Here is a 24,715-nt window from a genome sequence, read left to right as displayed (position 1 = left end):
GATCGGTTCCGTGGCTGACGACGGAGGAGGAGAAGCAAAGGTATTCGAGAGGACGCGTTTCGTAGGCGCGAGAAGCCCCAGAAAAGAGTACGAAATGAGAGGAGAAAAGGAAAAAAATGGGCCTATGGCAACGAGCATCGAGGGTATTCGAAGCCAATGTAAATCTTCGTTGCATGCACCGGTCGAGGCAGTCGCATTTTATGCGCCGCTATTGCCTCGTATATCGAGTAACCATACCAAGGATCGTTGCGAAATGAAGATATATACGCGTGCAGGATCGGCACACGGTGGGCTCTTCTCGTAATCAGCCATCGTTTGCTTCATTTTTCATCGGGCCATCTATCTCGTTTCTTCTTCTTCGTTTCTTCTACGTTCGTTCATCTTTCCTCGTACATTTATACCTTGCCGCGGCTCGTTTTCCTTGGATTTTTACGTGTTAACGTTGTTGTTGCTCCAACGATTCTTTCGTTCCCTTCGTTTTGCGTGTGAAGAATCTTTTTCCTTTTTTATCGCTGTTGCATGTTGTTATATTTTGTGGAAGAAGCTCGGATTCGCGTTTAAATTGATGGCTCGATTTGTTGGATTTCGTCTTTTCTTTTCTTATTATCTCGATGGGCTTTCTATATTTCATATTTTTAATTTCGATTCTGTTAAGTACCCCTCAGATTTACAACATGATATTTTGTCACTATTACTTGTAAAAGAAAGATATAAGCTTTTGTATTTGACTGTTAAGTTTGACGCGTGCCATTCTATGCTTCTGACAATATTTATCAATACGTCATGGTAATCGTTTAATATTTTTACAAAATTTTACGTAGGAGAATGCCATTTACTATTGAAAAATATAATAGTTGCACTCATCAACTTCGAGAGTGTATCTTTAAGTATGAGTCGAATATTGGATATTAGTTTTGTCAATAGACAAAACTCATTTCTCGAAATAATTATACACAAACAATCGTTATATTTCTATATATCATTTAAAAATGAAAAGAAATAGTTGCTGTTGCTCGTTAAATGTCTCTACAATATTATGATAGTATTCATACATAACGGTAAAAAGTATGAAAAAAACGTACAAGATATATAAAGGTGCGAAAACATATAAAATATCCAAAGTATACGTAAAGATTTGAATTCCCATAAAGTATCCGCATTCCAGCAATGAATATAGCACATCGACCTTAGACGAACGTGAAATTTTAAAAGTCAATCATCCAGTCTAAATTCCAATAGTTTCTTGATAAAAATCAATTTCTTTTCTCTTCTCTACCTTTCGTTCTAAAATCTCCAAAACCTCTTTCTAACTGTATTTTTTCGATCATAGAACCTCTCTCATATCCCAATTCTTCGATACCTCCTCGCCATTCTCTTCCTCCGTCTTCAATCTCTGCGACCTCCTAACTCAATTGATCCATCAATTTTTCTCACCTTACGAACAATTTCATCCGAGCTTCTGAAATTTCTATCGTCGCATCCCCTATTCGTTTATCGTACCAATTATTTTTCCACGTTTCCCTTTCGTCGCTTCCTTCTTCATCTTCAGCTATTTCTCCCCACCTCGCTCATCTCATCCTCTTTCATTCCTCTCGCTGTTTCGTTCTTCTTTTTCTTCTTGTTCCACGGAGACTCCGGTCTGGTCCCATGGAGAGTGGCTTCTCTCTTTTCGCCACTCTTCTTTGCTCTCGAGGCTTCGACCTGAATCGGTTGGGAGAAATTGCGCCCCGGGCGAGGGCGGATTCCTCTCCATTGCCGGCCGTTTCATGTCTACCACTTTTTTTTTGTTTTTCTTTTTATTCCACCGGTTACCCTCGATCCATTATAATTATCGTTACATTTCCGAGCGGTCTCAATCGCCTGACGATATTTTAATCGAACACCTTATTAATAACGATTAATTGACCGACATTAACGTCACGTTCATTTCGTCGATCCCGTTTAGGATTCCGCGCCGACAATCCGATCCACTGCTTCATTTCGAAAGGATATTACGATCGCGTGCGCTTAATTAACTCGAATCACGATCGGTAAATGGACGTGTTTCGTCTTCATGTTGCATCCGATAGAGAGTTTCGTGGTTGATGACAGTAAAAATTATACTCCAGAGTGAATGAAACTTGTGTATCTCTGTGTAATTATTAAGCATAGACGTCCGCAATGTTAATAGGTATATTTTGCCAGTAAGTAATCTTTCTCTGTTTTGATTGGCTGGGTCGTTGGTCGATTTTCATGTTGATAGCGAATTCCTTTTCGATCGGAGAATATTTCGATTTTGACAATTTTTCACAATATTGTAACATTTTAGAAAAGTAGTAATTTATTATTATTATTATATATTATTAGACTGTTGATGTTTGTGCATTTATAGACAATTTAAGGATGCGAAAATATGTATCGTGCATATGATACCCATGGATATGTAAAATATCCAATATCATTGTGAAGTATTAATTGTTGAGTAAAATAAATTCGCATTCGCGTATCTTTTATTCAATAATATTCGTAAAAGTAAATTTGCATAAATATTTGCAGTCTGCCTGTTATCGGTATAGGACAGAAAATTATATATCTTTATATTTATTCTTATAACGTGGATATAAAGTAAAAATTTATCACATTTCCATAATATCCTTCACGTTACACGTAAAGGAATATCGCGTTGCACGAAGTAAAGATATTTACACGAGTTTCTAACATTTTGCTACAAAGCTTCGCTTTCACTCCAATTAATACAAATAAAAATAATTATCGAATTGTTAAGTAATCGACTTAATCCAAATCTTTATCAAACTGAGGCAATTGTTGAAAAAATCCAATATATAATAAACGAATTAAGAGAAAGAATGACGGTTGGAATGAGAGGTAATGCAAAAACACTTACGTCCGCGTAAACGTTAGTAAGATTCTTTAATGTTTCCACGATTAAATGATTTCCATGGTTTATTTCGCTATTTGAATATACCACGAACACTTCAATTGCGTCATTACGCGAGCAAACGGGTGTTCATTAGTGTGTTTCAAGCCAGAATATTTAAGCAATAAAATTCCTAGCCAACGAAAACACGCGTAATACCAATATACATAGATATATTGTAGGAAGAAGGTTGCCCATTCGAATCTACTTGGTGAAATTTATTGCGTTTTCTCGGCTGTGCGAAATTCGATAAAATGCACTACCTTATTGGTTTACATAAATTCATTTCATATTCATTAAAAGAGTTGCACATTCTGCGCGATTCCAGTCTCAAATTTATATAAAATGCTATTGAAGTTCTATTATATAAATACTATTGAAGTATTTCACTTTTACAAAGATAGATAAGATTTGCACATTTCTAGGGATTTATAGTTCATATCAAAGAGATAATTTACAGATTTTTCAAAGGTTTATACATTAATTTTCCAGATTTTACACATTTAATAAATTTCATGAAATTTTTCAAAGGATTTTTCACAATGCTTTTGTCTATCCATAGTTTGACTTTTATTCGATACTTTTTGATTTTATTTATTCGAAAAAATTTTATTGATAATTTTATTCGGATACGCAGAGACATTTGAATTGATAAATTATATAAAATAATCTAAATAGTAAATAGCCTATCGTTGTGAACTGTCTTAGTTTATTGTCTAATTAATTTTACTAGTCTGATATTAAAGTTTTTATTCCATGAAATAAAAGTCCCAGATGTTTGATAAGAATATTATTTTATCAAATATACATTGATTCGTACTTTTGAATTACTAAACAAATAATATCTCAAGAATCGAGTACATATTGTAAACATAGCGAAGCGTTTATGGCACACGTGCACACGGCATATACAGTTTGCGTTGATTTCACACGGTACGTAGTTAAAACTTGAAAATATTTTATCAGATTTTATGCAGTTTCTGGCAAAAGGAAACCTTCCTCTGCTTCTCTCACAATTATGTGTTCACATCGTTCCAAACAATCTCAAAATCTACAGATCTACTTTTAGAACTTTTATACAAAAAGTCTCTTCTTTTCAATTAAACTAATGTAATCTAATATAGTAAAAATCAGTTTTCATGTAAAAATTATAATCTTTTTCAATATTGAGTGATATTTAAAGCTGCTTAGAATATTAAATAAAACAATAAGGAAATCAATTCTTCTACCAAAACTTTTCTCTCCGATGAAATTTCATTTTAGATTGAATATATATTTTAAAATTGATTAATAAGAGGAAAGCAAATTCTATTTCAGTGCGAAAAGCTTGTTTTGTACATCTTTTACAATTGTTTCGCACGTCCCCGTGCGAAATTCCGATGGTGTAAGCTTTCGATCTTCTTTCTGCCAGCAGTTTCGTTGACTTTCCTTCTGTTAAACGCAAATCACGAATTCTCGTGATCGTAATACGTGCGCTTTCTCGCTTCGAACGTCAGACGCGCAAAATCGTGAGAATATACCATTGAGATTTAACTTGTAAATATGAGAGAAACGCGTATGAAAATAATTCTGAAACAGATACAATACGTAGATACAGCAGAATTGAAAATACGACGTAGAGATTATTGCCAGAGGAATCGTGACAAATGAAAAACAAGACGAAACAGCGTGCAATTTCTCTTTTAAGTCATGTTCAATGTTACAATTTTCTCCAAGTATACAAATTTTGTACTCCTGTTATAAATGAAAATAACCTTTTTATGCTATAACTTCGTTCAATTAATGATTTTATTATCGTGATATAAACATACTGGCAATGTGAAACATAACAACGTAATACCATTATACTAAATACAAATTCTGATGATAGAGAATTCTATTATTCGTGGTAAATTGAGAAAATTTGATATTAAATTCCACGTTACGTTATAATAATTTCGTTCATTTCGTTAATCAGTATTTCCATTAAATACCTTAATTACTGTTCGATTAATTTACCTTCTGCACCGGATGATATCTATTAACTTATACGCTTTTAATCTACGCAAATTTGATTAACGTTATCTTCATAACACCACAAAATCATTTTCCCTCCGTATTCCGTTTTCTTTTTTCAACGATCACCACGTAATATTAATCTATTGTATATCAATATGTAAATTAATTCGTTAGCTACAAGTCGGAAATTGCCTATTTAAAATCCTGAAGTTATCGTGGTTTGCATTTCAATAAAAAAGAGAAAAAAAGAAAGAACATATCACAGAAACATTATTGTTTCTTACTGTTGTTACAAAAATTTTTGAATTTATCATCCGTAGTCTTTACTTATGTCATTTAATAATCAGCAAAATTCTATATAATTAATGAATTTTTATGCATTTACGTGCAAAACAAATGAAATAATAATAACACTAAAATTATACAGAATATATATATAAAGTATTTAAAGCAGAGTGTTGATTATAATGTTTCAACAAGTGCAACAAACCTCTAATTTTCTTTCTAAACGGCTCCAAATAATTTCCATTTAATTTTAGACAATAATTTGAACAAACTCGGGTAAAAATCTACAGTTTGATAATCTGGTTAATTAGCTGGATTAATAATCAGCGTTCCGGACGACGCGGTAAACCACGACAGGTATTCGCATGCAACGATTTACAGCGAAATATCATGTGCTCAATATTCGTGTCTCTCCTCTCTGCTTTAGATACGACGATCTACGTCATAAATTACACATCTTTCCAACTTTGAATTATATCCTGCCGACAAGATCACGGCTCGACAAGGAGATATGGCTAACACGCTAATGAAAACATTGTCATCGTGATCGCTGTCGTTTCGAGCAGCTGCGCGGCTAAAAGTCACGGCCGCCCCAAAGCTCTTTCACTTTTCACGCGAGGCGTTAAGTGCATTCTATCGGTCAGTCGTCGTTCCGAGTTAATAGCGGCCAATCGATAACGATACCATCAAGATTCAACGTGATACGAGCAGTTTCCATATCTCGTTGATTGCTCGTCTAGGTTGCCTGGGGAACGATAAAACGTTTGTGTCCAACGAAAAGCGTAGAGGCACGATGAAAAAAATTGGATAACATGTAGAGTACGTAGGAGATGTAACACGTGGATTGGAAAATTCTATCGACAGAATTCTATACGAATGTTTATGATACAATTTGAACGTCTGTACGAGTTCCGCGTAGTTTCAGATATAGCGCAACTATTTGAATTATTGGTAGATTCAATTGGTGCATTAAGGATCTTCCGAACCAACGTAAAAGAACGTTCGTTCACGTACGACCACGACGAAGAAAATAGTTTGATAGAAATGAAAAATATGGGATAAAGAAATGGAATAGTAGGTTGATTGGAAAGTTGTGTCTCGAAATTCTGCATAGCATCGTATTAGTTCTTAATGGCTTTATGTCTACGCTTCTAGTTTGCAAATTGAGAAAACTGAGCTTAAAGTTAGTGAAGTTTGATGTCATTTTGTGGAGTTAGGACTTGAAGGAATTTATGAATATTTGCTACTTTCTATGTAGAGTTTTCATCAGATTATCATAAATTTGTATCCTCTATACCGATGACATCGTTTAATTACCTTTTTTCGAAAAATAAATCTGGAACAGTTCAAAGTCTGGGCGGCGATAGGTGTATTAATATAACAAGAACATAAATAAAATCATTTTACTATAGAATGATCCGGGGATTTCTATAAACGTTACATAGTTTAACAAGAAAGTGAAGCTTCGAATTATTCGAATTATTATTCGAATTATTGGTAGATACGGTAAATGTTAATATTAGGTTGTCCGAAAAGTGTCTTTCTTTCATAAACGTGTTTTTTACAACAGTGCACCTTCATACAAACGTGAACAACAGAACAAAATGGATCGTACGTAATTCGATAAAATAATATAGAACAAAAAACATTGTGCATCTATTATTTCCTCATAAAACGAAAGAAACTTTTCGGACAACCTAATACGATTCGGGTAAAATTAAAGAAGCGCGTAAGTTGTTGTCAGACGTTAAAACAAATGAACCGGAACTGAAGTTTTTAATAAAATACTAAATCGGTATATTATACTGTTTATCGGAACAATATATATAAAATCCTATCTCTTTAGCACTTCTAGTTTAGAATGCTCGTTGACGACCTTTTCCTGCCTTATTCGCATTCTATTTTATTTCATACAATTTAATAAAAAATTGAATAAGATAAAATAGGATTTCAAGTAGGTAATTTATTCTTATCGTTAGGAGATAACGAAAAGTCGTTGGATATCGAAGAACCGATCGTTTTACCGATATTAAAATAAAATTCTATTTATTTTACTATTTCACATATTTTTTAGTATTAAAAAAGATTAGATCTCAATTCATTTTTAGTAATAACTCATATTACATTTACTCATCATGTTTTGTCACTGTGATTGTTTTTTACTATCATCGTAAATGACTAATAATCCACGCACAGAATGTAATCCATTAACTCAACATAATTTAACATAATAATTTCAAAAATAATAACCATACACACACATATGTATATTTTATACGCACTTTATACCAATAATAATTATTTTCATTGCATCTTCAGCAAAACTGAGAGTAAAATTCTACTCACCGTCGATGAATTCTACGATCTGTCACATTATTGCAGGAATGTTCTCCGGAATTGCTGCCACATCTTCTTCCTTTGTACGTTGCAGAAATTCTTTCACCACCTACACAATAAAGAGACACTTCCATTGCATAGTCACTTCAATTACTTTTAAAAACTTAGATATCTGTATGTAATGCTTTACAACCGACATTAACGTATATTAATAATTTTATTGACGCATTTATTCATCGTTGAAAACATTTCCATAAAAACGATTTAATCTTACTCGCCCAGTGGTACACTAATTCGACTAATTCAGTATCCAAGAACAAATAGTCGAAAGGAATAAATATCAGGGATTGTTTAGTTTACAACTTTCTAAATTAACGAGCCACAGTCATTTGTATACGACTGATTAAAAATATTTTCCTTACGAAACATAATTTGATTATTTTTAGCGAATAAATCAGTTTTACGTATACATACGAAAATATTCGAACACATACAGAATTCCTTTATGAATATCGTCTATGTGTTATAGAAAATATTTGAAAATTTCATTGGACTACAAGTGGCTTAAATAAAAAGTAACTACTAATGTCTTTAGCAAAAAACGAGAATATACATGTGTGTATTTTATTTGTACAGAAATGTAGCTTGCTAATAATCCTGGCAGTTACTGTAAACTTTAAATAATAATAAAACAGAAACATATATATACAAATTTTCTATGGTAAATGTACAAATATTTTTACGAGCCATTATATGTGTTCACATATGTAGGTGCGTAATATGCAGAAAATGACTACGGAATAAGGATAATTGCATAAAAATCAATTACACTTACATATAAAAGAGCGCATATATTTCTTTTATGTACACATTACGGTCTGGTTTCTTGTTTTATTTATGTCTGCTCATGGCAACGCGAAAACAAATTGTGTATCAAACGAAAGGAACAGTGCATAAACAACGCATGGAATTCGTATGAGCGATACCATCAAAAAGGTAAAGTGTTTTTCACGGTTCGTTTTTAAATTATCTCTTGGTCCTCACGATAACAGATTTACGGTAAAATATATTTTGCACGTTTGCAAAGTATTGCAAGCAGGCAAATCGGTAAAATATGTAGTTTGTTTTATTCCAAGCGTGTAAACTGTTTGCTGCAACGATATCGTGTATTTCGGACCTTGGAACCAGATTAAGAATAAAATTTACATATTACATAAATCAGTAAATACGATGATCGGTTAGTTTCGATTAAATGAATCTATTGTAACAATTATATAGTCTATAGAATTTATAATTTTTTATATTTAAAATAACACCAAGTAGCTTAGTTTTAATTTTTCATGAACATTACTATTTAATACCTGACATTATTATTAAACGTTGTAACTTCTACAAAAGATAAGATATACGCATAATACATTGAAAGATAGATTTATATAAAATAATTTATAATAGTTTATTATATAGTTAAATGTATGTACATCACGAATTCATTAATTATTAATTCATTTTTTAACTATAATTCATCAATTAATTCAAGGAAGATCATCTTGAAATTTTATATTTTAATATTATTCATCGAATTTTCATAAACTTCATTCGTGAATTATTCTTCAGAATACTCTATTAACGAGAAGAGAAACAAACGCCTTCGCTTGTACCCACACAGGTATAACTTTCAACAATTTACGCATCAACTTCTTAATGGGTGAGTTATTTAAAAAAGACTACATTTATGAATTCAAAGGTCACAGTATTAATGTTTTCATATTACAATATACAATTTGCATAATATTTTTAAGAGGAAGTACCTACTTCTTGGACTTTCACCACGTACATACATTTGTACCTTTCAAATCTTCTGTTATTTACTGATGGTCTAAGAGCATTATTTATCATAGAATTTGCATTCGCTTCTAAACAAGTAATAACTTCTCTAAAAATGTGAAATTTAGCAATATCAAAAACAACTTGCTATGAAAAACAACAGAACGTTTCCCTCGCGTAACTAATCAATTTGAAAAATTCTACATTTTAGTCAGTCGATATCCTTGCAAGTACCATAATCCTTGTTAAATTCCACTGAAAATTATCCTTACATCTACGTGAAAATCAGTTCACCGTTTCGAAAACGCCGGCGTGACTCAACGTGACGTTAAAACGCGAGGAAAATCGTGCGATAAATCATTTCTGCGATTGATTTAGCACGCGGTATTTAATAATTAAACCATTTGCAGGATAACTTTCTAACCGAGCACCGCTCGACGAAAAAGCAAACCGGTCGTGGTGCGAATTTTTACTCGAACCTGTTATAACGACGAAATTATATTTGACACCCGAAAATCGTTCGCGGTTTCAGCTTTTTAATCCTTCGCTGATACTGACCGATCCACTCAAGGGCACCGTGCCGCCGTCACCTTAATCTTAACACGATCCACTTAGTCTCAGGGAATTATTTTCAACTCGATTTATTCGAGAATCTCGAGGATACGCGTTCGGTAGTATTATTGAATGAAGGGCAGAGAGCAGCTGTGTAAATCTCATTGCAACCTGTCCGCGCGGAAATAATCCACACCTCTTTCGACGTGAAACACATCGAGCGGATCGTTTTTCCAGGCACCCATATCCTATTGGATAAAAAGCTGGTCATAAATCTTCCGCTTCGCCCTGTCGTCGTGGATATAATCTCTGTCGGTAGGTTACCGTCATCGGTACGCTCTTTCGCGCTTTAACAGGACACGTTTAACGGGCCAGAATCGAAAGGCATAAATCTCGCCTCGATTCGTGGATAATTTACGGTCTCTTCATGCGGAACGCGTCGAGACTGAGCCGAATTGTTTTTCACGGATCAAGTTTTTCGGAGGTGCAACGCCGAACTTGGATGTGTTCATTCTTTGAGGACAAGTAGATGATGAATTTGATAAGGGATGCCGAGCGCACTGACTTAATTTTTAAGAAATATACCGTCAGGCATGATTTCATTGATTCAATGTTCCTTGGAACAGAAACTGTCTAAATTGACATGGTTTCTAATTCGTTGTAAAAATTAATTAATTAGATTGTAAGTCTTCGTAAAGATTAAGCAAATTTATATTAATGTAGATTTTTCACGATGCGATATTCGGTGAAAAATATGAACAATTTTTCTTGTAAGCTAATTATCATGGCTATTTTAATAGAAATGTGTATATAGTTCGCTATAGGTTTATCGTTAGTAATTCTAATATCGAAAAACTATTTACCTCGCTATCTTTATGTCCGATATTGTTTTGTTAATTTATCCATTTTTACATGTACATTTATTGCCAGTAAAAAATAAACGGTGGTGGCTGAGACTCCAGAATTAAAGAATTACAAAATTCAGATAATTCATTTACCGTTTTCTAGTCATAGATTGCGAGAACAGTTCGAAGAGAAAAGAAATAGAAGACGATCAAGAATCTTTATGATGAAATAAATTGCACTGATCGCCATCTCTACTGTGCTATTATTGGCAAATAGGTGGCTCATCAGTAATTTTATAAATCAAAAACTCAATAAAAGTCTTCGTGCATCTTCCTAGATCTGACGCTTACCATGTCATATGTTTTCTTTAAAAATAATCTTTCATATTTCTTGGTAATGTCATCTTGGTATCATCGTGTATTTGAGGAAGTTCTACTGCCCTTTTTACAATATATTATCCGAAGAGCAGATGGCAAATAAATGATTGCATTCATCCATGGTTTAATAAATGTCTTCTTAAATCTCTACAAATGGATGGTCGTGTCAATTGAGGATTTATCGTGATAAGACTATATTTCCTTTCAAACTGTAGTTGTCAGAATAGAACGAGCGAAGAATAGGAAACTTGTGTGGATAATAAAACTGTGTCCTATGTGCATAATAAAAATTCAACATTTAATCGCGTGCTGTATTATTTATTTCGAGTTGTGTTATATCTTTTATTTTTAACAGAACCATGCTCTGTGTCGTATCACATTTCCTTCCAAATTTATATCACATTTCATTGTATTCTTGACGTATATTCACAACGTATTCATATATTCCACATAAGATATACTGCTTGAATTTCTTCTTCTTTTTCAACCAGAAATCTTCAACGTATGAATCAGTCAGTAGCTAAATAAGAGGACTGTAAACTGATAATTCTCCTTATTCGAACATCACCCAAAGTTTTCGCAAAATTATCTAAAACAATTACTTAATATCTTGTTCCAAGATTTTGTTTAGTGACTATTTAATCTAGTCGCTTTAATGTAGCTACTAGGTATCTGTTGTTGTAACTAGACCGCAAATATTTATACAGATTCATACTTCCACTAATGCAATTCGAAATAATGGAACCTCGATAAAAGATATAACTGTTGGAAGATAGATGTATGTACATCTGTATTGTACGAGCGAGGAATGAAAGAGAGGAAGACAAAAGGAAAACGCCATGAGACGAGCGCATCGCGTATGTGTTGAATAAATGAACGTGCAATAAAACAAATTTATTCCTGTTTGAGATGTACAAGAGAATAGAGCGTTGTTCGTGAATATTTCAAGTTATTATCTTATACATAAAATAGTTATTCTGTTCTACATAAATTTTGTATTTAATAAAACGTTATATAGCATTATTTTAACAATAATGACTACTGTATTTTGAATATTTTACATATTTTTGCGTATTATGTGCATTCACAGTTATGCGCAATCTTGTTATAGTATTGTACCAAATACGAAGTGTTAAACTTTGTATGGACAAAATTTGTATTTAATATTTTCCAAGCTTTGAAATTGGGCTTAAAATTTACACGCAGAAATATCGAAGTTTTTCAAATTAAATTCTTTCGTAAATATAACTCATCCTTGTCTAATTACAACTATATAATCCACGTCACGAATTAAACTCAGCCGTAAAAAGCAAAGGGCTAAAGCGTTAATCCTAGACGCATTTAACCATATTCTCTATTCTTCTCATTTTTTCGATCACAAGTTATCAAGGAACAAGCGAGTAACCCAACCAGGAATCCCAACAGCAACTACGTCAAAGCATGTTCCACTAACCACCTTTCCAGTGTGTCCAGTATGGCAGCGAACAGGTGGCAAATCGGCGACTTTATAAATCGAGGGATCGATAAATCTCTTTATGAACCTGACCAGCTAAACGTAATCTGTATAGCGAGTGAAAGGTCTCGCGCAGGACGAGTTCCTTATCCTTCGCTAGTGGTTGCCACGAAGCGACGTCAAATCGTCGTGATTTAACCCCGCGGAGCCGCTCGATTCTCCAGTCTTAGATCCTTAGATCGACGATTAGAACAGGTGTCTTGGATCGTCCTTTCGATCGCCGAGACTCGTTCTCGAGTAGACTCATCGAAGGAAAAATGTTACTGGTCGCACGTGCACGCGTATCAAAACGTCTCCTTCAGGTTAATCCACGTAACTTGAAGACATTTATTTATATGGCTGATATTTACCTGATTTGAAATATTCTTCCTGCTGTGATCCTCGTTAATCATGTCACTTAGCTTTGTGTAATTCAAAAGGCTTTGTTGTTTTTAATATTCTTCCCTAACAATTTCTTCATTCCTATTGGTCGTATTGTATTTAATAATATAATGAACCATTTAGGTAAATCAACAGGATTTAATAAGAAAATTATTACAAACATTTCGTACGAGTTCTCGTCCTCTTCTCTGTAGTAAATTGAAATGTTGATTAAATTTTGTTCATGAAATAAATATCAGTTCTTAGTGACGAAGTTTAGGATTACAATAACGCGACAATTTCTTCTTCTTAAAAGTTCTTAAAGTTTCAACGACAAACTAAAGCCTCGAACGACTGAAATTCAAGCAACTAGGTACTCAGCTTAACCAATCTGAACGAGGCTTTAGCCTCTTGTTGCTGGCAACAGCGAGGAATGTAACAGCGTAAAAAGACCTTGGCAGGGAATATAATTAACAGAGATAAAAAATTCGCGGCAACTTTCAATCGACGCGGCCTAACGCGATCGGCAGGTTCGAATCTCGAGTCGACTTTTTTCTTTTTTCTCTTCCTTTCTTCTCTTTTCTTCTATTGAACAGCCAGTGCAACGGTTCGCATAATTCAGACGCGCGGGTCTCGCTCGCTGCCGATTGCGTACACGCGCTGCTCCTTGTCGCGCGTTCTTTTCATGTAAATCGGGTGTCGGTACACCTATGTGATCACGCCCCGCGGTGGAAAAAGATTCTGGTCGCTTGTCAAGTGAGAGGGAAACCGCATGGCTCAACCGTGAAATATTGGTAGGTAGTTAAAATATAATGGCGGGCTGGTTCGGTAGTCGGTTTATTATCCGGTAACTTTACATGTTAGATGTTATAACGTTGTATAGTCGGAGAATTATATGCAGGTTTTGTAACGAATGTTCAGATTTGGGTGGATTACTGACGATTTCTATTGGAATATTTTTGCTTCAGACTTTTACTTCAGCCAGAATGATTCTTTGGTTTGATGCACGCGGAGAATGCAGAAACATTATGGAACTGTGCAAAAATTTTATTGCTGCTTTTGTTTTTTAGGTCGATATTTTTTTTATTGGATTTAACAACTACATTGCATTTAACAACTCATACGAGATTTATTTTCTCTATACAAGTATCTATATTTGTATGGAGTAGAGTACGACGTTCGTACGGATGTAGAGTAGATAAATTGTTTCGATGGTGTTTTCAATTTTTCGATTGCAATTGTTTAAAAAGTTATAGGTATAGAAGCAAGCCGATATATCATTAACTTAGAGTTAATGTTCGAATTCAAATTCTATGCACAAATTTCATGATTTTTGCTCCGATTTTGAAATTAAGATTCCTAAGTTATTTGAAAGGCGCGTGTGAGTTTTTGATTTGACGTTTAGAGAAAATAAAGTAACGAGTTTGACATTGTGAAAATATTCGATTGCTGCTCTTTTCCATTTAGTTTCTAAAATATGATTTTTGATCTAGTTTTTAAGTTATCTTTTATTAGAAACCTGTAATAAATTGTGTGTATACGCGTCGAGAATTTTTCAACCCTCTTCGTCAACATAATATGCTTTAAATCCATTCCTTTATAAAACTGTGAAATAGGTTCGTACATGGATGCACTTAAAACACCTTTCAAAGCCGTTATAGTAAAACGATAAGAAGGAAATTGCTTGTGTGATCAAACCTGAAAATCGCTTTTAACTTCCACCGTACCATTTTATTAAATTACGTATGAATGAAATATTCAAATTGACGTATCTCCCCTGCTACGAGAGATATGAAGACAATTAGGAGCGCATTATACTCCGAATGACGTGAATACAGCGTACATAAGTCGATTCCCCCCTAGATCCAACCTTCGCACACTCGCTGTCGCTCACCCTGCGTGTACGTGACTGTATTGTGAATGTACATGAATGTTTTAATAAACATTAGACGCAAATATTAATTATTAGGTATATTAGAATTCCACTTATCTGATCTTATCACAGCACAAACAGTTTATAAGATAGAAGTTTATATAATTCGAATTCATATAATCGGAGATCACAAATTTTCCGCGCTATTATTTGTCGACCGTATAATACGAGCTCAAGTTCAGATAAGAAAATTCAACCGGTAAAAGTTCAATCAATCGAGCATTAACAAACAATTCATTTCAATAAATAGATTTCGACTGTACTACAATGATTGTCAGAAACGATAGCTTGCTAGCAGATCTAAGGCGCGTTTACACTGACAGACATTGTCCACGTACATTGCCCGCCTACACTCGCCAAAAGATGTATGTAGATCGCAGGCAATGTCGTTTGTTCACTAGCAGCGTGCCGGCTACCCGGGTATATTTCGATGTCGATGAGTTGAAGATATGTTAGAGATGGAAGACACGAATTGTCGAAGTTCCTCTCAAGTACGAAGCTTGAAACCTGACTTTTTTCTTAAATCCTGACTTTTGAGGAATAAATGCATGTACCTACTTCTGCAGTCGGATATCATTTAATATAAACAACGAATATTATGTATGAAAAAGTTTTCTCCCATAAAATGCTACACATGCGTTTGATTGTTAATATTTGATAGAAACGCAGAATTTAATGATTTGATTTAAATTTGTGAACCCTTGCAAGCAATTCTTTTCGATATAAATACATAAATTAACAACTTTTTAGTTTAGGAAACACCATGATAGATCGAGTAGTGTATTAAAAACTGTATAATTCCTTTGGAAGAAATGAAGTTGAACCGAAGTTCGCTTTCCGAACAATTCTTTACGACATATCCACGAATGGATGGTACGTGACTCTGCAGTGATTTCGACAAACAGCATGTATTTTCAAATTTTCTACTTTCGCCTTTCCTTGTTGCAATAGCGAATGCTTCGTCATAAATCTCACCATCGCACAGCGGGATCGTTGCTTCCTAAATGGAGTAAAAAACATATTTTCCCTACATTTGCTCGCAGACGTTGTCTCTCGTTTTTCATTCTAATGGAAGACAAAATACTTATCCGTGAACGTGCATTTTACGAGGCTTTTCATCGGACGACGTATATAGGTTGACTGCGAACGCATGTCTGTCGACAATTGTCTGCACTAGGTTCTTACTCGCGGATTGTCTCTGGATTTGAATTTCGTTTTCCTTTGTCGGCGGATTTCCCGCGGAAGATAAAATTGCTTGCGAATACGTGTCTACGGATAAATCTCTGCTAGTGTAGACTGGCCTTTGGACTGCTATAGCTTAGCGAAAAACGAGAACGTACGTGTGCGTTGTTTTAAGAAAAGTGGTCGCTAATAGCCCAAACCTAGTAGTTGACGTGACTTTAAATAATAGAACAATAACGATAAAATTCATTTAGTCGCTTAACATAAACCGAAACGAATAAGCTGTATACGAAGCAAGCAAGCAAGCAATATCGATCAGTCGAGGCGTCAAAGGCTACTCGAACAATTCCAATATTCCACTTCAATAAATTACAAGCCGCTAACGGCCAGCCTACAATAAATCGAAACGCAGAACTCTATTATTGTCGCCCCCGACGCGTTAACATAGCCTTCCGTTCCTTCCTTTCATCTCTCGATACTGGTTCGCATTGCAATCCGCGTGCCCACGAACCGGTACCAGATAGCAGCAGTAATAAATGTCGACAGGTCGGGCGAGCAACTGACCAATAAAAATTTATCATCGCCGTACCGTGGATCGTCAAATTCTACAGATGCAATGCTCATGTAAAATTTATCCAGTCGAAGAACTAGAGAGGAAATAAAGACAATTGTATGAAAAATGTAGGATAATGTTTAAGATGGGAACACGTACGTTTGAGATAGGGATAAATGAAATAACAATAAAATATCAGATTATCATCTTGGTTTGCAAAAGTAACAAAAAATCAATTTACGAAAATTTTATTATAAACCAAGAATGTAAACTTTTGGACGTATTTATGTTAGTATGTTCCTTCGCTTATTGTTAGTATCTAGTTCTTCTATACATTTGTAGTTCCTCGTGTATGCTATATTTTTTATCTTTTAATGAATATGTATTATGAATTTTGTTATAAATTTAATTTAATAAATATTCTGGTAAAAATCATCACCATGCAGAAATTTGTGAATTGAAAAGTGCTTATATGGTGTTTATTGGCGAAGTATAACAATTCGAATCCGTGATGACTAAATTTTGTTCGACTTTGATAACAAAAACGATGGAAGATTAGCGGTTTGCTTCGAAAGAAATAAAAGTGAAATGCTACCGATGTCAATTAATTTTTAATAGCCGATCGTTGTCCGGATGAAAATGGTTATCTTAGGAATTATTGGCTTGTTATCTTCTTTATTACCCATTAATTATACACTAAATGTAACTTTTTCCGATTAATTGTCGTGATATTTTAATTGTCGTCAATTTTTTGCAATATTTTTTATACTGTTCCTATATTTAAATCGCTAACTTGATTGGAATTATTTTATTTTTATGATAATGTAAGCAGATATCAATTAGTCGTTTTATGGACTGTTCGATTTTCTTTTCTTATTGTTGTATATTTGGGACAAGGAACTTAAAGTTTTTGTTCTTTTAGAGATATTGGCTATTTTATACGTAATGCTTGAGGCAATCGTTTTATTGCATAAAAGTGCATTTTAATGTTATGAATTAATTTTATACGATGAACAGAAAGTGTTCGCCATTACAGATCGAATTATTAAATAAATAATCTATATAGAACGTTAGAGGAAATTGTTTTCGCTCATTAAAAAGCTGAAGCTTACGGTTATGCAGTAACAAAGTATTTTAAAACATATGTTTCTTATTTTCTACATTTTTGCCTTCATTTCAAAATATACGTGTACACATATGAAAAGGTACTCTCATAAAGATAAATAAAAAACGTTGTGTTATATCTATTTATGACAAAACTTTGTGAAAAATATTTTTTATTACTTTTTTCTGTTACCTATACGTATATATTGCCTATGAATTTTTATTTTCTGAAAACAAAGGTATACTAGACGTTTTACTTATATTTTATTCTTTAAATCTGCTAAACCAATCGGACATTTTTTGCGCTATTTTTAATAATTCCTAATGATAAAATGTTAAGTTTGAAAATACAATTTACGACCATCATAAGTGAACAAGATTAATTTTACGTTTTTACAAAATTTTCACTAAGAATTACGAATATTTCATTACAAAACTAAATATATATCAAACTTTTCCAAAACATCGTCTAAGCATCGCGAGCATTTAACTTTAAAACAAAATACATGCACGTATATGTACATCACGTTTCTACAAAATGTTATCACGATTATTCAATTTTAAGGTTGAACTGTTTCTTTGCCAATATTTCTTCCACTACCTGAAACCCAATATTTCATTTTTCAGTACTACTTAGTAGTTCGGTAAAATCTTACTATAGCTGAATAAATATGGAATTAATGGAAATTCCCGTTATCCGGTTACAAACTTTCACAAAACGATTATGAAAGTAAATGACATGAATTTTTATTAAATTGGTATCAACCTTTCAAATTGTATATCTTTCCCACAATTATCCAAAGAATGGAACGATTGCCTTTATCCTCACCAAATCGACAAGTTGTGAAACTGAAATTTCTTCCTATATACAACTCCGTCGGCATTTTTAATATCATTATCACGGCTGATCTATTCACACCGTATTCCCTTTATTTATAGTGGTGGTAGAATTAACGACCGAAGGCCGAAGATTCTTTTCCCATTTAGACCTTAATACACCTATGGAGATCGATTTTATTCCTAGCACGAAACCGAGAATCGAGAGAGTACTCGAGCATTCATCTTGCAAGAAGGCTTGCACGGGTGTAAGGAACGTGTAGAACCGCGCCGATCGGCACGAGTTTCGAATAGAAACGGCCGGTGAATACAACGGGCACCGCACCTAGAATGCCACGAATCCCGTTGTTCCTCATCGAAAACTGATGTACGGAGATTGAATGTGATCGACCAATGAAATTCAATGAAGCCCGACTACGGCGATCTTTTGCATTCGACCGATCACGTGCTTTCCAATCGAACTATTTCATGGAATCGTTCCTTTACCTCGTTCACGAATACCGCCGACGAAGATATTTCATTTCTCTATTTTTGAATATCTTCAACGATGGTTTCTAATTTAACATTAAAATTCTTCGTATTCTATGTGATATCGTTCTCGCATATCGTTAACGAAGGATATTTAATTCAATTTATTTCAGTTCTTCAGATATTTAATTTCAATTCTAAAATTAGCATTTTCTTCGATTCTGAATCGTATTAAGATTATTGAATTCCAGCTGTAAAAGTGGTATTTTCTTCATCTTTAAGTATATACCAACGATGAGGATATTCGAAATTCAGTTGGAAATTTGGAATTTGACTGTCGAAGGGAACAGTAAATTAAATTTCGTATTATAGTAATATTAATGATATATCATACGTTCCGTGGCAACGTATGATATATCGAAAGCAAAGTATGGGATAATCTACTAGTGTCGAATAGAAAGTGATGAGTAGGTTTTTAGAAATGTCTTGATTCGTGTTATTTACGTTGCTTGTAAAGTAGGATGAGCTATAATTCGTATGATAAACTATGAGTAACTTTGTGATCGAAGAAATTCTATTTTACATATGGAATTTTTTTGCATAAAAAAGGAAGACGTATGTCGAAATAGTAATTTCTTGTTCGAAAAATAATTTACATAAGGAAATTGAGACATAAACTGAATTCTATCTTTTTTCTTTCTACATTCGAAAAATATGTGAAATTCAAAGAACGTGCCATATTTTATAGTACACATTACGAAATTGACAAGTGACAATTGATGAAATGGTGAATATTTTTAAAATACTTTTTATCAATAACAAGCGCAGTGTAAATTTTATCACTGCGAATCTTTAAGAGGCAAGCAAAATTTCCACTTTAGATTATTCAATTTGGCAAAGGATTTCTCAATACGAAATACATTCGTATTTTCTTATCATATTAAGAAACGATAGTCATTTTAGTCATAATATTATTTCTTCTTTAACCTCTTCTTCTTTCCAATTAACACATAATATAGTCTCCGAAAAAACATTTTTTACGTCATGCTCAACGTACTACAATAAAATTTTTGGTTGTCATATACATGCGCCCCAAAACTTCCATCCGATTCTATCAGGTCGTCCGAAAAGTTTCTTTCGTTTTATAAGGAAATAATGGATACACAACATTTTCCGTTTTATATTATTTTATCGAATTACGTATGATCCATTTTGTTTTATCAAGATAAAGATCACAACATTTGACAGATTAGGTTTCATGTTTGTATAAAGATGCATCGTTGTAAAAGACGTGTCTGTAAAAAAAGACTATATTTAACGCTATTTGACATTTCCGGTTAATATCGATGATATCATATTTTTTTGAGGAATTTTTCTTTCATTAATAATTCCTTTGGTTTTCTACAAAAATGACACGTCGAAGAAATTGCCAATTTTCTCTTTAAAGGCTCAATACTATTAAAAAGGGTTTCCAAAAGTGAAAACAAACGATAACTTCAATTAACATTTAACGTATACCACCTATGCTCCTCATTGGTACACAAGACATAGCTATTCTACCAAGGTATGAAACATCTATAATTAAACAGATTTCAATCAGGAGTGGTATTTGATTCTAGCATTTTCATATTTCAGTAGGAATGAATAATTCCTACGAATAAATAAATTCGATTTCATCGAATACAAGACAAGATACGTGTAGCGATCGTCGAAAGATGCCAAGAGCTTTTCAAACAACCTGCTACAGTAATTATGGTAATTATCTATCAGAAATGTCAGAAATTTTCTGAACAACCGAATACAACAAAAATCCTTTGCGCGAGAGAACTCTCGAAAACCGGGATTCCCGGGTCGGCTCGATCAGCGTATCTCCGTTTAGGATAGAAATTGCGACAAGCATCGGACGATCGGTCAGGCGCAGACCAGAGGCAGACTATCCTACAAGCGGAATAAGAATACTTTCTCCTCGGAGCTATGCCTTTCTCGCGGTTACAAGGAAGGGGTGGAGGGGGAAGTGACAAGGATTCTCGGCCCTGCACACAGGACACACCGGTTTCAGGGGATTCAGGCCAGTCAAGGCTCGAAAATAGTTTTGTAATTGAATTTCAATTGAATCGGAGCCCGTTGGCATCTCTCGCGCGCATCCTGCGTTGCGAAAGTGTGCTACGACGATCCGATCGGCAGAACCGTTCGTCGTTCACCCGGCAGAAGTAAGAGTGAGTAACGGTGGTTCTCTCCTCTGCCCCATTGCCGTGTGCTCGACACTGCGATTACACGTTTGCTACCATTGTGCCTCGCTACGGCCAGAGTATGGGGATTGTTTCTTTCGTTTGTTCGCGAACCGATCGAACTAACGATTATATGCTATATCGAGACGATTTTCTTCCAGAAAGAATGGTCGACTTGGTGATGGAGACGTTGACATGATAAATCACGGAAGTAGGCAAAGTTTTGGGATGTTTCCAAAGGACAAGAATGTAAATTCTATGTAGATATATGTTATATCTATGCACTTGTAAATTGTATATTTTGTATGTATGATCATGCTATTAGTTTCCAGCGTTCTTCTCGCAAACGATAAGTACGAGTAAAAGATGAAAAAGAAGACAGATGAATGGCGCAAAGTGGACGTATTTACGATGATATTTCTTTTGCAAACGGAAAAATATTTTTTTAAATAGAAGCTTTTGTTTTTTGTTTGCATATATTGAATTCTTTCGTCATTCTACGAAAAAAAAGTATTAAGATAGTATAGTCGAGAAGTGATTAGTTTAAAAGATATTTTATCTTTAATTTTTCTATTTTATCTAGAATTTGTCGCGTGTAAAGCAACGATGACATAAATACAAGAGTATTGCGCCTCGTCTTTTTTTTTTTGCTTTTCATATGCTAATTAAAGTTGAAACATTTTTTAGACTAATCAGTTTTCGACTGCATTACTGTAATACTTTATTTTGATAGAATGGCGAGAGGATTGAATGTACGCGAAAAAAGAAAGGTTTCCATTTAAGAAAATTCCTGCGATTGCAAAATGCCCATAGGCTTTTGCACTTACGAAAAGATATTAACGCGAATATGTGCATAGTTCACTTCGAACTATTCGTCTTTCTCCTGTTTCATTTTTTCCTCGTACTTATCTTTTACGAGAAAAACACTGAGAATTAATAGCGCGCACATCTTGTATATGTTATATGTAATACACTTACAAACTATACGTGTTCGCATTACATAACAATATTTACAGCTGCTAATTTTGTAATACAATTTTATAGCAGCTCTTTAAACGTTTCCCAACGGCGTAATTTTGTTATAGATTACGCATCATAATTGAAATGTTGTAATGCTAAACGGTTAAAGTGTCAAGAAAGTGAGAAACGATTCTTTTACCGGTTAAAGTAAATTCTAGTGTGCAAAGTCCAAATAAAGTGTAAATTCCATATGGAGCACGGTGAAAAAAGATACAAATGCTGAACAATTTATTTTAGCCATTAAGATTAAGCTAAGCTAAAGTTGGCATTGTAAGTTCTAATTAGAACGAGGTTGAAAAGGATGAACGTATAATGTAGAAACAGTTTAACTCGTCTGATACACTTTTTACCATCTTTCCTACATTGATAAGATGTTAAATGCCGAAAGAAGCAGAGAAAGAAGAATAAGTAACAATCGGGTTTCAATCATTCTGATATTATTAATTTCGTATTATTATCTTAATGCTTTTGATTGTCATGTAACATTTATCTGCGTGTAAATATTGTACTCGTTTTTAAGCATAAAATGTGACCTCGATTATTCGATTATCGCATAAGGTTTTATTGCATCTCTTAGAGCACAGGTTTAACGACAGACTTTATGTTTTTTGCGTCTAGGCGAATGTCCTTTATTTTTTCTTTTTTGTTACGTCTTTTACAAACATGTACCTTTTTTTTATCGAAGTTTTATAGGCATGTTAATTTTTACAACCGAAGCAATATTCAACAGATAATGAAACTAATTTTTTCGAGTCCGTCATTTTTTAAATTATAGATATTTGCTGGTTTCGCAATAATTATTTTGTGGATACAAATTTTATGTGATAGAATAAACAAAGCGCATTATCTTGTTTTCTTCATTTAACATTTTTTATGAATATAATATCTATGGGATAAAAGGCAAACTATGGTCGAGAAGATAATGACATGATAATGAATTCAGATACTTGTTCCATAAATCATGAAAATGTTTATTAATATTAAGAATTCTATAAATATTAGTCGCCTTGAAAATGTTTAACGCTTCAATATTTTGAAATTCCAAACATTTCGATTAAAATCCTTCATCAAATCATCATTTCAATAATCATCCACGTCAAAATTAAAGGTAAACGTTGTAAAAAACGATTCCTTATTTCATTTTATCCAAAAGTAAACAAGAATGGAAATTAATTTTTAATCTACACGAAGAAAATTCAGATATATTTTGCTCTTGATAGTTATTATACTTGGCCCTGCTAGTAAGAATCATCATAGATCATTTAATATGGTTAAAGAAATTGATTATACAAGGCAGAAAGGAATAAGACATATAATAAAACAGGAAAGCTAGGACAATATATATGTTTTTCATAATCTCTTCTTCTACTAATAAATTTTTAAGAACAAGGTAAACATATAATTTTTCCATCATAAATGTCTTAAAATTCATTTTACAATAAGTATATACATAAAAGAAAAGAATAAAGTCCTATTACTTTATCAAGTATTTTACATAAATCAGTGATATTTGAAAATGAAACAAACTTATGTTACACAACAATTATTCTCCAATCACATTGGAGAAACAAATCAAAAAAGATAAGTAATAAAAAGGATATTATCCTTTAGTGATCTCTCTCTGAAATAGACTGATACTTGCGGGTACTGTATATCTACGGTATCTATGAAGAAGTTAGCAATCGTTCAGGATACTTTCGAAAGACGCCATTCGTACACGTGATACGTACATACGTTCCAGCTCGGCTTTGAACGATCGCAGACAGATGGATAGGGATAGCATAGGATAGGATAGACAGGATACAGTATATATTCTGTTCTGGAATCTGCTCTCGACGCTGTTGTGGGTGAGAGTCAGAAAACTAGGACTCGCGTACTCGGTAAGAATGCGAATCTAACGGGTGAGCCGCGGTTTACTGCTTGAGCACGTTCACTTTACATTCATGCGTGAAGCCAACCGGTGTTTATGGATATGAAATAACTTTTTACGCGCCTGATACGCTTTTGTATCTCATTTCGAAATTAACTTTTTTTTATTCCTCTTCGTGCACAATGTGCTACTTTACGTAAAAATGTTATATTGTATTGTAACATAAATTCATCCTGTTTTAATACACGCATTACAAATATTCTAATAAATAGAAAAACAGCCCATTTCCAAGAAACGGAAAAGAGTCTTTGAAATTATGCAAAAATTACTATATTGGATACTCTTCCTCTTTTCCTTTTTTAAGTAAAAAATAAATGGATTATCATTATGTGTCAATTCTAGATTTATTTTTATGTGTTAGCTTTTTTGTACTAATTCTTTTATACTCAATGATGTATATAACGCCATACTTTATTAAATTACCGTATAATTAACTGAATGAAATATA

At 33.6% G+C, this 24,715-nt stretch overlaps 1 protein-coding gene across 4 annotated transcripts in view; it reads right to left on the bottom strand.

Moving 5' to 3' along the window:
- LOC100646539 (class A basic helix-loop-helix protein 15) overlaps window positions 1-24,715 on the bottom strand; it is a 288,728-nt gene that overhangs the window by 142,206 nt on the left and 121,807 nt on the right. For all 4 annotated transcript variants that reach the window (XM_048407754.1, XM_012310572.3, XM_012310573.3 and 1 more), the window contains one exon: window positions 7,547-7,646. The gene's annotated coding sequence lies outside the window, so the exon portion shown is untranslated. The remainder of the gene's footprint in view (window positions 1-7,546; window positions 7,647-24,715) is intronic.

The sequence above is a fragment of the Bombus terrestris genome, chromosome 7, assembly GCF_910591885.1.
Source record: "Bombus terrestris chromosome 7, iyBomTerr1.2, whole genome shotgun sequence".
Lineage (NCBI taxonomy): Eukaryota > Metazoa > Arthropoda > Insecta > Hymenoptera > Apidae > Bombus > Bombus terrestris.
This window is presented reverse-complemented; position numbering and strand designations above follow the sequence as displayed.